The sequence below is a fragment of the Vombatus ursinus genome, unplaced genomic scaffold (genome assembly GCF_900497805.2).
Source record: "Vombatus ursinus unplaced genomic scaffold, bare-nosed wombat genome assembly UNPS02000582.1, whole genome shotgun sequence".
Taxonomy (NCBI): domain Eukaryota; kingdom Metazoa; phylum Chordata; class Mammalia; order Diprotodontia; family Vombatidae; genus Vombatus; species Vombatus ursinus.
The window spans coordinates 4,143,343-4,155,626 of NW_020940360.1; the positions used below are offsets into that span (position 1 = coordinate 4,143,343).

General features: G+C 38.6%; 1 long non-coding RNA gene across 1 annotated transcript; it reads right to left on the reverse strand.

Annotated features, from left to right (window-relative positions):
- Positions 1-4,971: 4,971 nt before the first annotated feature.
- On the reverse strand, positions 4,972-11,703 carry LOC114037088. Its single transcript, XR_003568410.1, has 3 exons — positions 11,614-11,703; positions 5,975-6,068; positions 4,972-5,195 (listed from the first exon to the last, which is right to left on the reverse strand). It is a non-coding gene; the product is annotated as an uncharacterized LOC114037088 (long non-coding RNA).
- Positions 11,704-12,284: the final 581 nt, after the last annotated feature.

Below are 12,284 nucleotides of genomic sequence, written 5' to 3' on the forward strand. Positions count from 1 at the left end.
AGGGTCTATCTTCCAAAATCCAACTGGAGTACTACCTGCTTTGGGCAAAGCATGGGCATATGAATTAGAGGAGAGATCAGAAACCAGATGCTGCAGAGAATATCATTTAATCTCTCTAGACTTTTGTTCGGCATATATGAAATATGGACCTCTTCTAGATATCTCTTCCAGATCTTATAAGGTGATGCTTCCCTCTCAAAGCAGTGTAGTAAGAAATTGGGCAGCTAGAAAGTGACTTGCTCTGTTTTCCAGGACCAGTTTAACTAATTATGCAGGCTGGGAGGAGCTGGATGCCTAGTAACTACTGGGAAAGCAAGAGGAAAACACAGCCAAGTCTGCCACCCCTAGGGAATTAAATTCATTTCGAACTGTTGGGAGTGGGGAGAGGGGGAAGAATGCATTTACCCTCCAGCTTTCTCAGGTAACCCACACCTCAGCCTCTAGTAAAGTGAACTCTCCTCTGCCACTAGTGGGGTGAGCTCCTCAGCTCTCACTGTTACCCTCACCCCCACAAGAATAAAGAAACAAGTGCCTTTGGATAGAAAATGCTCATTTCAACTAGTTTCTAAAAGCAAAAACAGGTGTCTAAGGGGTCTGAATCTGTTAAGTTCCAAGGGGGAAAATACTACTGAACAGGATTGTAATTTGTGGTTTGTGAATACTACTTCTTGCTTCCATTTTGTCTCCATCAATCCTCTTATGGGTTTTTGGTCAGCCTTAGTACTGATGGGGTATGGGCCCAAGCCGAGACCTTTGCCCCTTTCTCCAAAAAGAATTTGGCTCCCATTTGTCTATGGGTCCCAGAAAATCCTTATACTTCTTTCAACTGGCCTTTCCTAATATTTTATTCTTATTCTGATCTTTCTCTATCTCTCTAAGAAATCCTAAGGAAGGAGCCTAGTCTTTGATCCCACCTTTGATCTTATCAACCTCTTCCTTCCACTATAGTCCTTCATTGTCTATTCCCAGGTGAACCTATCCAGACACTCCCATTCTCCCTAAACGCCTCCTCCAGTCACCCAGATCCTCTTCCCAGCCCCTCCTCTGGTCACCCAAAATTACTTGAGTGTATATAAGATCCACCCTAGCCCCCATTTAAACGCTGAGATTTTCTCATGCCCACTCATCCTTATGGGCGTCACTAGTGTTCAGATTCCTTAAGAGTCTGACCTGTATGGTTTATTTCTAATAAACTTTTTCTCTGGCTGAAAGAAGATTTGGGTTGAATTCATTCAGGCAGGGCGCATGTGTCATGATCTCAAGGTCCCAGCACCCCTAAACCTCTAGACTTCATCAGTACCTCCAGCTAAAAAATCCATCAAGGGTGGAAAATGCCTCCACAAAAGTTGTTGTTCATCCTTCATTTTTGAAGAGGACCAATGACATCCCTGTGATGTCTTGACTTGCACATGAATTGGATTTAAGTGAGGCAGAGGTGCCCAGTCATCAGATTCCCTCTCTCTTCCAGAGTCACTGAAGTCCACTGAAAGACCAAAGTCAAGACCACTGGCGATGGAAGTGACTAACAAAGCAAAGAAAGAGGAGGAGTTACCCATCCTGGTTCTGACATCCTCCTTCTTTTGCCTTCTTTCTTTTTTTCAATACTCTTCTTTCTAGACAACATTGGACCAAAGTCACATGACTATTTTAGTTGGTTTATATGAAAAGTGGTTTTCAAAAGGTTACTATTCTGCTGTGATTCACTAAAAGGTTGCTCCATTTCTTCTTGGAGATAACTGATAATTGATGCTAATGCATGGTGAACTATCCCTTTCTTGCTCGTAAAGCACTCCATTTCCTTTAAAAAAGAAAAAACAAAGAGACAAGCCTCTTTTCCTATATATGAACAACCTCTTGCTAAAGTCATACTCTGAGAGACAAGGTCGTACTGAGGAAAGAGCACAGGTCTTGGAATCAAAGAACCTTAACTTAAATTTCAGCTCTGTCATTTATTTGTGACCTTAGGCCAAGTACTTAATCTCTCTGGACTTTGGATTCTCATCCAGAAAATATGGTCATTTTATAGATGTCCCTTCCAGCTATAGAGGGGCTCCTAGGTGGTGCAGTGGGTAGAGTGCTGAACCTGGAGTCAAGAAGACTCATCTTCCTGAGTTCAGATCTGACCTCAAACACTTACTATTTATGTGACCTTGGGCAAGTCACTTAGCCCTGTTTGCCTCAGTTTCCTCATATGTAAAATGATCTGGAGAAGGAAATGGCAAACCACTCCTGTATCTTTGCCAAGAAAATTCCAAATGTGTTCACAAAGAGTTGGGCATGACTGAAACAACCCCACAACAATGAATTCCAGTTATAGATCCTATGAGGTGATGCTCCTTTCTCAAAAACTTATAGCAATGGAGTGAGAAATTGGGTAGGTCCTATCAAGCTGGAAAATAACTTGCTTTGTGTTCTAGGATCAGCTTAACTAAGTGTGTAAGGGCTCATTTGGAAAAGATGGGTAGTAAATTTTTTTTTTTTTTACTTCTGTGACCCAGGAGAAATTGTAAAGGAGTGTGATTTGAATTGTCATTCAAAACATGACATACATGAACAGAAAAGCAATTCTAATAGTAAAGTTGGTCACATTTAATCACTGACATCACAGCAAAACATGAAATTGAGGCTAAGAGAAAATGGTCCCTAAATTATTAATCAGGACAATATTTTCTTTTTTGTCCTTTTTTTGGAGGCAATTAGAGCTAAGTGACTTGTCCAGGGTCACACAGCTAGTAAGTTACTGAGGCTGGATTTGAACTCAGGTCCTTCTTACTCCAGGGTCAGTGCTCTATACACTGTACCACCTACTCAGCATTTTCTAACTTTTCTTATCACCTGTGAATGGATTCCTGAGAAAAGCTTATATAGAACCCAGATCCTGTGATAGGCAATGTAATGTTAAATGGAACTAAAAGATGAGCTCCTTGAGGACAGAGATTGTTTCTTGTCTTTGTTGCCTCTATTACATAGACAGTGATGGGCCCATAGGAGGTGATTAACAAATATAGGCCAATAAATATTTATTGAGCACCTACTATAGGCCAGACACAATGCTAAGTCCTGGGAATACAAAAAGACACAAAAATGCTCTCTGCTCAAAAGGAGCTCACAATCTAATAGTTAAATTGAGTTGAGTTGAATTGAATTGAAATGAAAAGACTTGGGATCCAGCTAATACTTACTGTTTACCTGGAATAATTTTCTAAACCTTAGGTTTCTCATCTATAAAATGGGGCTAGAAGTACTTTCACTACTTTACAAGGTTGATAAGAAGAAAGTATTTTGCAAAGCACCATAGACATGAGAGGTACTATTAGCCAGTAAAGGCTATAATGATTTTTTCCCGCTCACTAATTCATAAAAGATATTTGGGGAGGCTTCCCTCACAAGTATTGGGGCACATATTCAGGCACTAGCAAATGAAAAGCAGGAATAAAGAAGGGATAAAACAAAAAGATAATGTTTTGCAGCAGGCCAGGAAGGTCAAAAGATTAGGTTCTCATCGATTCGGAAAAAGGAGGAAATTTCAGTTCTTCTATAGACACGTGTGTTCATACTGCTCAGCTATACAGAGAAGGTGAAGACACTTTGCACTGGAGAGCAATGAAATGTTTCCCACAAGTCCCAGCCCCTTCCAGATGTCAGGGGAACTCTTTTGTGTTCTGTTCTCTTAGAGAAGTCAGTAGATGTTCTGCACGTGGAAGAAATCCTGCAGTTCCCACACCCACCCCATACTCCCAATATGCACACATGTTTAAAACGCTTGTACAGTTCATTTTTTGAGTCATAAAAAGATCTAGGAAGTAGTATGAATCCACATTTTGCCCCCCCCAAAAAAAACAAGGGTCAATTCAGTAAGACCACACTTTCAAAATAACTCTACTATGTAATTCCAATCTGACTTTCATCCTGACACTAGATTGAAACAGCTCTCTTAAATCTAATCAATGACCTCTAACCACTAAATGCCAATGACCTTTTGTCAGTCTTCTTCCCTTATGGTCTCTGTGGCTTTGTATACTGCCAGTCTGTCTGTTCTGCATAGTTTCATTGCCTGGTTTTTGTGACACTAAACTTTCTGGAATCCAGATATTGGCATTTACGTTGAGTAAATCGCTTAATCTCTCTGAGCCTCAGTTTGCTCCTCTATAAAATGAATTTTTTTTAAAGAAAGTCAAATACCTAAACACATGGTTACTATTGAACACTAGCATAGCACAGTAGGGAGAGAGCTGGCTTCAGAATAAGGAAACTCTAGCTTCAGATAGTGGTTCTGTGACCCTGGGCAAGTCATATAACCTCTCATTGCCCTCAGAAAACTCTCCAAGACTTTAAACTTCAAAGCTGGTATAGATTTTCATTGATAGAAGGAATTCCTTGCCAGGAGCTCACTATTTCAATAAAAACACATCTGGTTTTTTAAAAAATTTGCTATCATTCCATTTCTCCTGCCTTATCTAATTTTTCTGCCTTTCTCACTGATCCCTCTTTCTGGCATTCCTTAGGATTCTATAGATCTAGACCTTTTCTTTCTCTATACTTTTTAAAAAAAAGTTTTCTGGATTTTTTTTTACAGTTATTGCTTTCCAATTACCACTCCCCTATAAAGTTTTTTTTTCCTATAGCAATGAAATTTTTTTTAAAAATACCAATATGTTGGCTATCTGAAACTTTTGTATCATTCAGTACCTATATTTCATCATCATTGTGACAGAAGGAAAGTGTGTTTCTCTGTGAGTTCTCTGAAGTCAAAATTAGTCATTTCATTGATCAGAGTTCTGATGACTTTCAACATTCTTTTATTTTACTGTAATTGTCACCTAAATTGTTGTCCCGGTTCTGCTTGATTTGTACTATAACAGTTCATATAAATCTTTCCAAGTTTCTATGAATTCTTCATATTAACAATTTCTTATGGCACAGATATTTTATTATACAGATATAAATAAATGAATGAATGAATGAAAAAGCATTTATAAAGTGTTCACAATGTATCAAGGTACTGTGCTGAGGGATGGTGACGTAAATACAAAAACAAAGATCGTCCCTTCCCTCAAGGAGTAGTCTCACCAATTCTGACAGTTTGGATTCAGATGGGATTTCCAAAACTCCTTCAAGTCACAGTTGCTGAATCATAGTTGAGTTGGAATCAACATCAGTAGAGGAGATTCTCTATGCTGATGAAATCACACATCCTGAGTAATGAAATATAGTAGATATTAATAAAGTAAGATCTAAGACCCACATTCATGTCACCAAGATTAATCTGAAAAAATTCATATTATACTTTAATATTAGCTAAAGTTTAATAGTCTACCTATGAAATTCCTTCATTTTTGAAAGATAAATTTAATAGTCTAATAATGGAGCTTTTTTAGTAAAATATAATTCACTTTATTCTGCAGCACTGGGGAAGGTGAGTAAGAGAAAGAGAGAACTGTTGCAAGGAGGAAGAAAGAAGTTTTGCCACATAGAATCCCAGGCTCTCAGAGTTCATCAATTCTAACACACTTGAACAAGAATACATTTTACAACATACTTCACAAACGACCCTTCCGTTTTTGCTTAAAGAACTCTACTGAAGTGGAACCTACAACCTCCCCTCCTGAGGGATCCCATTCCACTTTTGGACAGCTTTCCTGTTATCTACTGTTGAGGTAGTAGAAGAAAAACCCTTTCTCCTTCATGGACACTGGTACCTAGAAAATGGTACAATATGGTAGCTTCCTGCACAAAGCTGAGTTGGGCAGCTTTGAAAAGGAGCACGTGATGGAAGGACCAGGAGTCAGAGAAAAGCAAAACAACATTGACAATATTCTTATCAAATGGCCAAGTGGATTTGCAAAGGAGAAAGCCTATGCTTGATTGCTTGCATTCAGGCTGCCTATAGATTTGGTGAGCTATGATTCAAAGTGACAACTCTTCTGATTACTGGGAGAAGGACAAGACGAGAGAGGGGTTCATTTCATCTCACCATACAACAGGGCATAGAAGAGCATTCCTTTCATCTCCATGGTAAGAATACTGCTGAACATCTTGTAGACCTTAAGCTGGGCAAGGGCCTTCCACTTGAAAATAAAATGTATGGAAAGTAAAAACATAATCATTCATTATAATTAGATGTAGTCCTGGAATGTACAAGAATAATAATGGGATGAGGAAAGAAAATCCATGACTTTATTCATTCTATTTCCTGAGAAACTTCCCTGTATTTCATAGAGTTCAGGCCATAAAAACACTATTAGTTTTCCTGGGAAACTTATTTGCTAACAAGTCGACTGGTATCTGGCAGCTGTTTTGTTCAATTCAATCAACCACAAAGTTGATAAAGTAAAGTTGCCCAAATCAGTGTCTCCTGTATATGAAGAACTTCATAGCTCGAAAATTGTTTCCAGGAACAATAATATCAAGAGTTCAGCAAGCACCACCAAGTAGCAGAAAACATGAGGCTCAAAGGGCAGGACAAGTGACTATTTGCTATGTCTTTCCTCTTTCCTATCCCTCCCCTCCCCCAACACTCTACAAATACATATATCTATTTAATTTCTTGCCTAAATGTACCTGTTCTCATGGACAGAGAGGTGGGATCCATTTGCAATTGGGAATCAATAAAATGCTACATTCTTGTTAATCATAAACTAGTCTGAAGAACTGTTTGCCAAGCTAATGTTGCAGAGAAATGTCGCATGTTAAATGATAAAAACCCTGGAAACCACAAGAGAGCTGTGGTCCAGTGTCTGTGTCTATCTTTAATATTCCCTATCTGAGCAGGAAAGGTCAGTGTATTTTTCAGCACAATTTTCTCATTTGGGTCTTTGCACAGACTAAAAGGACACACCGTGGATCATTACCATTGACAAAAAGGACTTCATTTAAACATGCTTTAAGTTTTACAAAAGACCATGAGAAAGACAAAAAACAAATCTTGTGCAGAGGATTATATTCACACTTTGGGAAGAGGAGAAGAATCTGTGATTGTTTTCGTAAAGGGAAACTTCCTCCAAAGAACACGTGGCAACCTATCTTACTTAATAGATAAGTTCTAGTTTAGAGCTAGGCATTCCCTAGGCTAGGGAATCTTTTGAAGCACTTGAGATTAAGCAACTTGCCCAGAATCACACATGTAGTGTCAGAGGCAAATTCCAACCCAGGTCTTCAAGAACAGTGGAACTTGAATTTGAGGACCCAGGTTCAAATCCCAGATCTGCCTATTACTTCCTGTGTAACCTAGGTTTTTCATTCCCCCCCCCCCAAGCCTCAATTTCCTTATATGTATACAATGAGGTAGGTTGGACAAGAGGACCTATAAGATCCCTTCCAACTCAGAGTACAGTGCCTGGCACACAGTAGGCACTTAATAAATGTTTATTGATTGATTTGTGAATTTAGTCCTATCTACTTAGGTAGGAGTTTGTGATATCATGAAGTTAGTCCTATCTACTTAGGTTGGCTTAGTGTGACTTTGGTTTGTATTTTCTGAAATAGATCATGGCCTTCAGGCTGCATGTTTTCTTACCAAGATGTTCAGGTTGGAATCAGAGGACCTAAATTTGAATACTGGAGCACTTCATATGTGAGCTTAGGAAAGAGAGAATCCTATTTCTGAACTCAGAAGAATCTGAGTTCAACTTTCACCTCTGATATTAACTACCTGTGTGACCTTGATCAAGTCACTTATTCGCTGTGGGCCTCAGTTTCCATATCTGTAAAATGAAGAGACTGGACTAGATGGTCTTTAAGTTCCTTTCCACCTTTTGATTGGTGATTTTATGTCCATTCTGGGCCTCAGTTTCCTCAACTGTAAAAAAAAGAGGTTGTACTAGACGACTCCTAAGATTCCTTCCAGCTCCAAATGTAAAATGTATAAATAACCCTGACTCCAATGCCAACATTTAATCCACTATGTTATGCTGCCTCTAAAATAATAATAATAATAATAATAATAATAATTTTTAAAAATGGGCATGTTTTCACATATATAGTATAAAAGAAATGCTAATATCTGAACATGGGAAGGCAACATTGTGAGGGCAAACATGTCAGAGGTATCTCAGAGTACCTGTAAAGTTTTCTTAAATGACTAATTAATAAAAGAAAAATAGAACAACAAGGAGAAGAAAGGACCCAGGATCTAACACAAAGCATTTCTAAATCCTTTGGGGCACTTACATGATATCCAGCAGTCTGAGGGAAAGTAAAGAGGCTTTGTCAAAAATAATCCATCTATTATAAAAGTGTCTTGGTGCCCTCAAGGTCTTGTTTCAGTTAGGTACACTGTACACATAATTATCATTAGTAAGCATTTATGTAACACTTTATATTTCAAGGTGCATTCCACCTATTAATCAGTGATCACACAGCACAATCACTCTCTATGATGGCCCTCCTTGGAGGAAAAGAAATTGAGTTGCCTTTGCTCCTTCTCCTTCCTACTAAACCTGCCAGTCAGTGTTAGTTTTTTTTTTCTTTTTGCTTTGGAACTCCAGGCTTATATAACTCAGACCTGGACCTAGTAGCCTGGGTCACACTGCCTGCATAATAGAGCCCATAAAAATCCATTTTATGTGCAGGGACTAGTTAGAAAAATATATGACCTTTCAAATTATATCACCATTTTCCACATAAAAGCCTGGGCCAAGCTCTTAATTCATGTGACCTTTGGAAGTCATAAAATCCTTTCACTAAGAGAGTTGATTTAGATTTGATTAGGGGCTTGATCCCTCAGCCCCAGAGTACTGTGGGAACCAGCCGCACACAGAACAACCTGGCAAGACAGAAGATCTGAGTCGACTCAGAACTAAGGAAGCCTGGCAATACCCAGAACATCTCCTAGCTGGGCCCTTGGCTTGCTAAGTGACAGGGCTGGTTATTTGGTTTCCTGGTTTAACCTTTATCTAAGCCTTGTAAACCAAAACAAACATTAAGACTTGCCATTCACCACCACAAGGGAAAAGGGGTGAGGGGTGGTGTTTCAAGAAAGTAAACCATAGAGAAGTATGCAAATAAAAAGTTCTGTCACTAAGAATGAAAAAAAAATAATAATGCTGAATAGGAATTTTTTTCCTATTTAAAAATAACCCACATACAAGTTCTCTCAATCAATAAGGCAACCTAATGTTATCTTCATATTATGTTTGTTTTCTTGTGTACTTCAGTGGATCTGGGTTTTTATCAGTGTTCATGGTTCAGGTCAGAAGCCATTAGCCTACATTGTATGCTCCTTGAAAGCAGGGATTGTTTTGGGTTTTGCCTGCAAATCTCCAAAACCTAGTAGTGCTGGGCACGCAGCTAAGTACCTAATAAATGTTTATCCACCAAGTCATTCTCATCCTGTGTGACTCCTTTATACATCCTCCTCCATGAGGGTGGGGAGTTCTGTCCAATTTGCTTTGTAGCTTCCTCTAAGCCTCTTGATGTTATGTGAGAACTAGGACAGCACCTATCGTTCTTTGTCCAACTTATATCCCAAATACCTATTGGGGGCCTGACACGTAGCAGATGCTCAATAAAGGTCTGTTGACTGAATGCTTGATTTCTCCACCAACAGCCAACTTCCTTTTCCAGTCATGCATCTCTTTGATGGTAGTTTGTATGCTATTTTGCCTCACGATTGGTGACATGGTGCTTTGGCAATATTGTATTGGCAGCAGTACGTGATAAATAGAATGTTTGGCATTAGGAAAACCTGGGTTCAACTTCCTCCCTTGTCCCTTATTAGCCGTGTGGCCATGGACAGTCAATTTCTTTAGATCTCAGACAATTATCGAAACCTCATCACCCATGAAAGATAAGTTGCAATGCATGCAACTTTTAATACCTACCATGTTTCCTTTCATGGCCCTTTGAGTGTCCTGAAATTTTTATTTTGGGGGGCCAGTACAATGGAAAGAGTACTTTCAAATCCCACCTAACACTAACTTTCTATGTGTCCTTAGTCAAGTCACCCAATCCTCTTAATGTCTTTTTTTGTAGAATGAAGGAGTTGAAATAGATCTCTGAGGCCCTTTCCAGCTCTGGATCCATGATCCTATGAACAAAAGAGATTATTGTATTCCATGATTTGTGGACAGATGGTTTCACTAGAAGAATATTGGTATAAAAAAAGATAGGTTTCCATTTCAGAGAGAAGCTGGGATTTGTTGAAAGCCCTGTGCAATCTAAATGTTCTTCTATACTACAAAACTATCATTTCACCCTCCTTAAATTTCACAACTTTGAGAGTGCCCTAAGATAAATGAATGTCATTTCACATTTTTAACCATGTAGAGCCAACACCTGTGCTTTTCTGTCTCCTCATATTTGGATCTCTTGAATTTAGACGATCAGCAGGCAGTGCTGCAAAATGTTGTTTGCAAAAGCTTGTCTGCCACATTCATCAGGGATCCCTTTGGTATATATGTAGATCATTTTTACACAGATGTTTGAGAAGATAGAAAAGGAAGTACGCGAACTGATTCAATTGGATTTAGACCAACCAGCAACTACCCATGATGCAATAGTCCTATCATCACAGATTTAGATTTAGGAGGGATTTTAGAGGCTATTTAAGTCTAACCCTCTCATTTTATAGTTGAGAAAACTGAGAGAAGGAGTTTATGACCTGCTCATAATTACACAGCTAATAAGTGTCTGAGGCAGGTTTGAACTCAGGTCTTCCCAACTACAAGTTCAGTTTCCCATTTAATATCTTACCTTGTATCTTATGGCACCTAGAATGACCTTAACATTCAACTACTATTTGAAGAATAATAATAATAATAACATCACCTTGAATTAGACCTTAAGTATGCTGAAACTTTAACAGACTACAAATGAGAATTATAGAGTTTTTTCAAGCAAACTTAAGAGGTGACATATTGTATCATCTATAGTAAATAGCAAACTCATATGATCCTGTTTTCTGGACCTGCACCAAACTCTGCTTGATCATCAGGGCAGAGTTTGAGGTTATCAATAGAAAAAAACACATCTTTTTGCCTTTCAAGATACCCCAACAGTATTTTCACAAGTACTGGGAGTTGCCAGGGATAGATTTGAAAAGCCATTTATCTAATGGTTAATGCATGAGCCTCAGTGTCATAGATTTCTAGGAAGCCTTTGACCAAGTTTCCAATTACCCATTATGTCACACACATGCCAGAATCTCACCTGGGAGAGGAAAACAATCTCTATTTCTCTTTCAGTATAACAAAGGCAATATTACAACTTGTCACCCTGCTCACAGGGGCACAATGACCACAACTAGTTAGACAATACTGGCAGGCAACACTATGTGGAATAGTAGAATGTTGGACTTATATGTAGAAATAAGAAGGGAGGGGAAGAGAAAGAAGAGGAGAAGTAGGAAGAGGAGCAATAAGAGAAGGAGGATAAGGAAGAGAAGCAGGGTGAAGAGAAGGAAGAGGAAGAAGAGGAAGAGGAGGAGAAGGAAAAGAGGAGGAAGAAAGAGGAGAAAGAAAAAGAGGATAAGGAGGAGAAAGAAGAGGAGGAAGAGGAGGAAGAGGAGGAGGAGGAGGAGGAGAAGAAGAAGAAGAAGTAGAAGAAGAAGAAGAAGAAGAAGAAGAAGAAGAAGAAGAAGAAGTTTACATAATTCAAATAGAATAAATAACTTACCCATGGTGCAATAATTGTAAGATGTGGGATTTGAATCCCTGTCTTCCTGATTCCAAATCCAGGAACCTGGGTTCTAATCATACCTTTGATATTTCCTAGCTATGTGACCATGCCTCATTTTTTAAAAATTGATAAAATTAGGGTAATAAATGAAAATTATAGCACCTGCCTCACAGGTTTGTTGTAATACTCAAATGAGATAATGCATCTAAAGTGCTTTCCAAAGTTTAGAGTGCTCAATACACATCAGTTATTATCATAAGCTGTTATGATTGGATTAATAAAAGAGATCAGGCAGAAACAAGATGTACTCAGTTAATTAGGTATAACTCCACTTTAACATGTTATATTCCTTTCGCTCTCATAAATGGATTAGAAAAACTATTGGTCAGACTTAGAAGGCAGAAATGAAAGTACAATCTGAAACTACACAACACCTGTAAACAAGAGACTCACACTGAATTCTCGTTAAGACAGATGGAACTCCTTGTGAAGGAAACTCAGAGGAATGCGTCACAGGGTAGGATGGCAGAGAATTATTTACAAAGTTATCAGGAAATAAAGTGGGAGGCACCAAGTTTGAGCGTTACCATTGTTGACAATATTCTCTGAGTCTCACCAACCATCATGTAAGTCTTTTTATGGATACCAGATAAACAACATGCGTCATT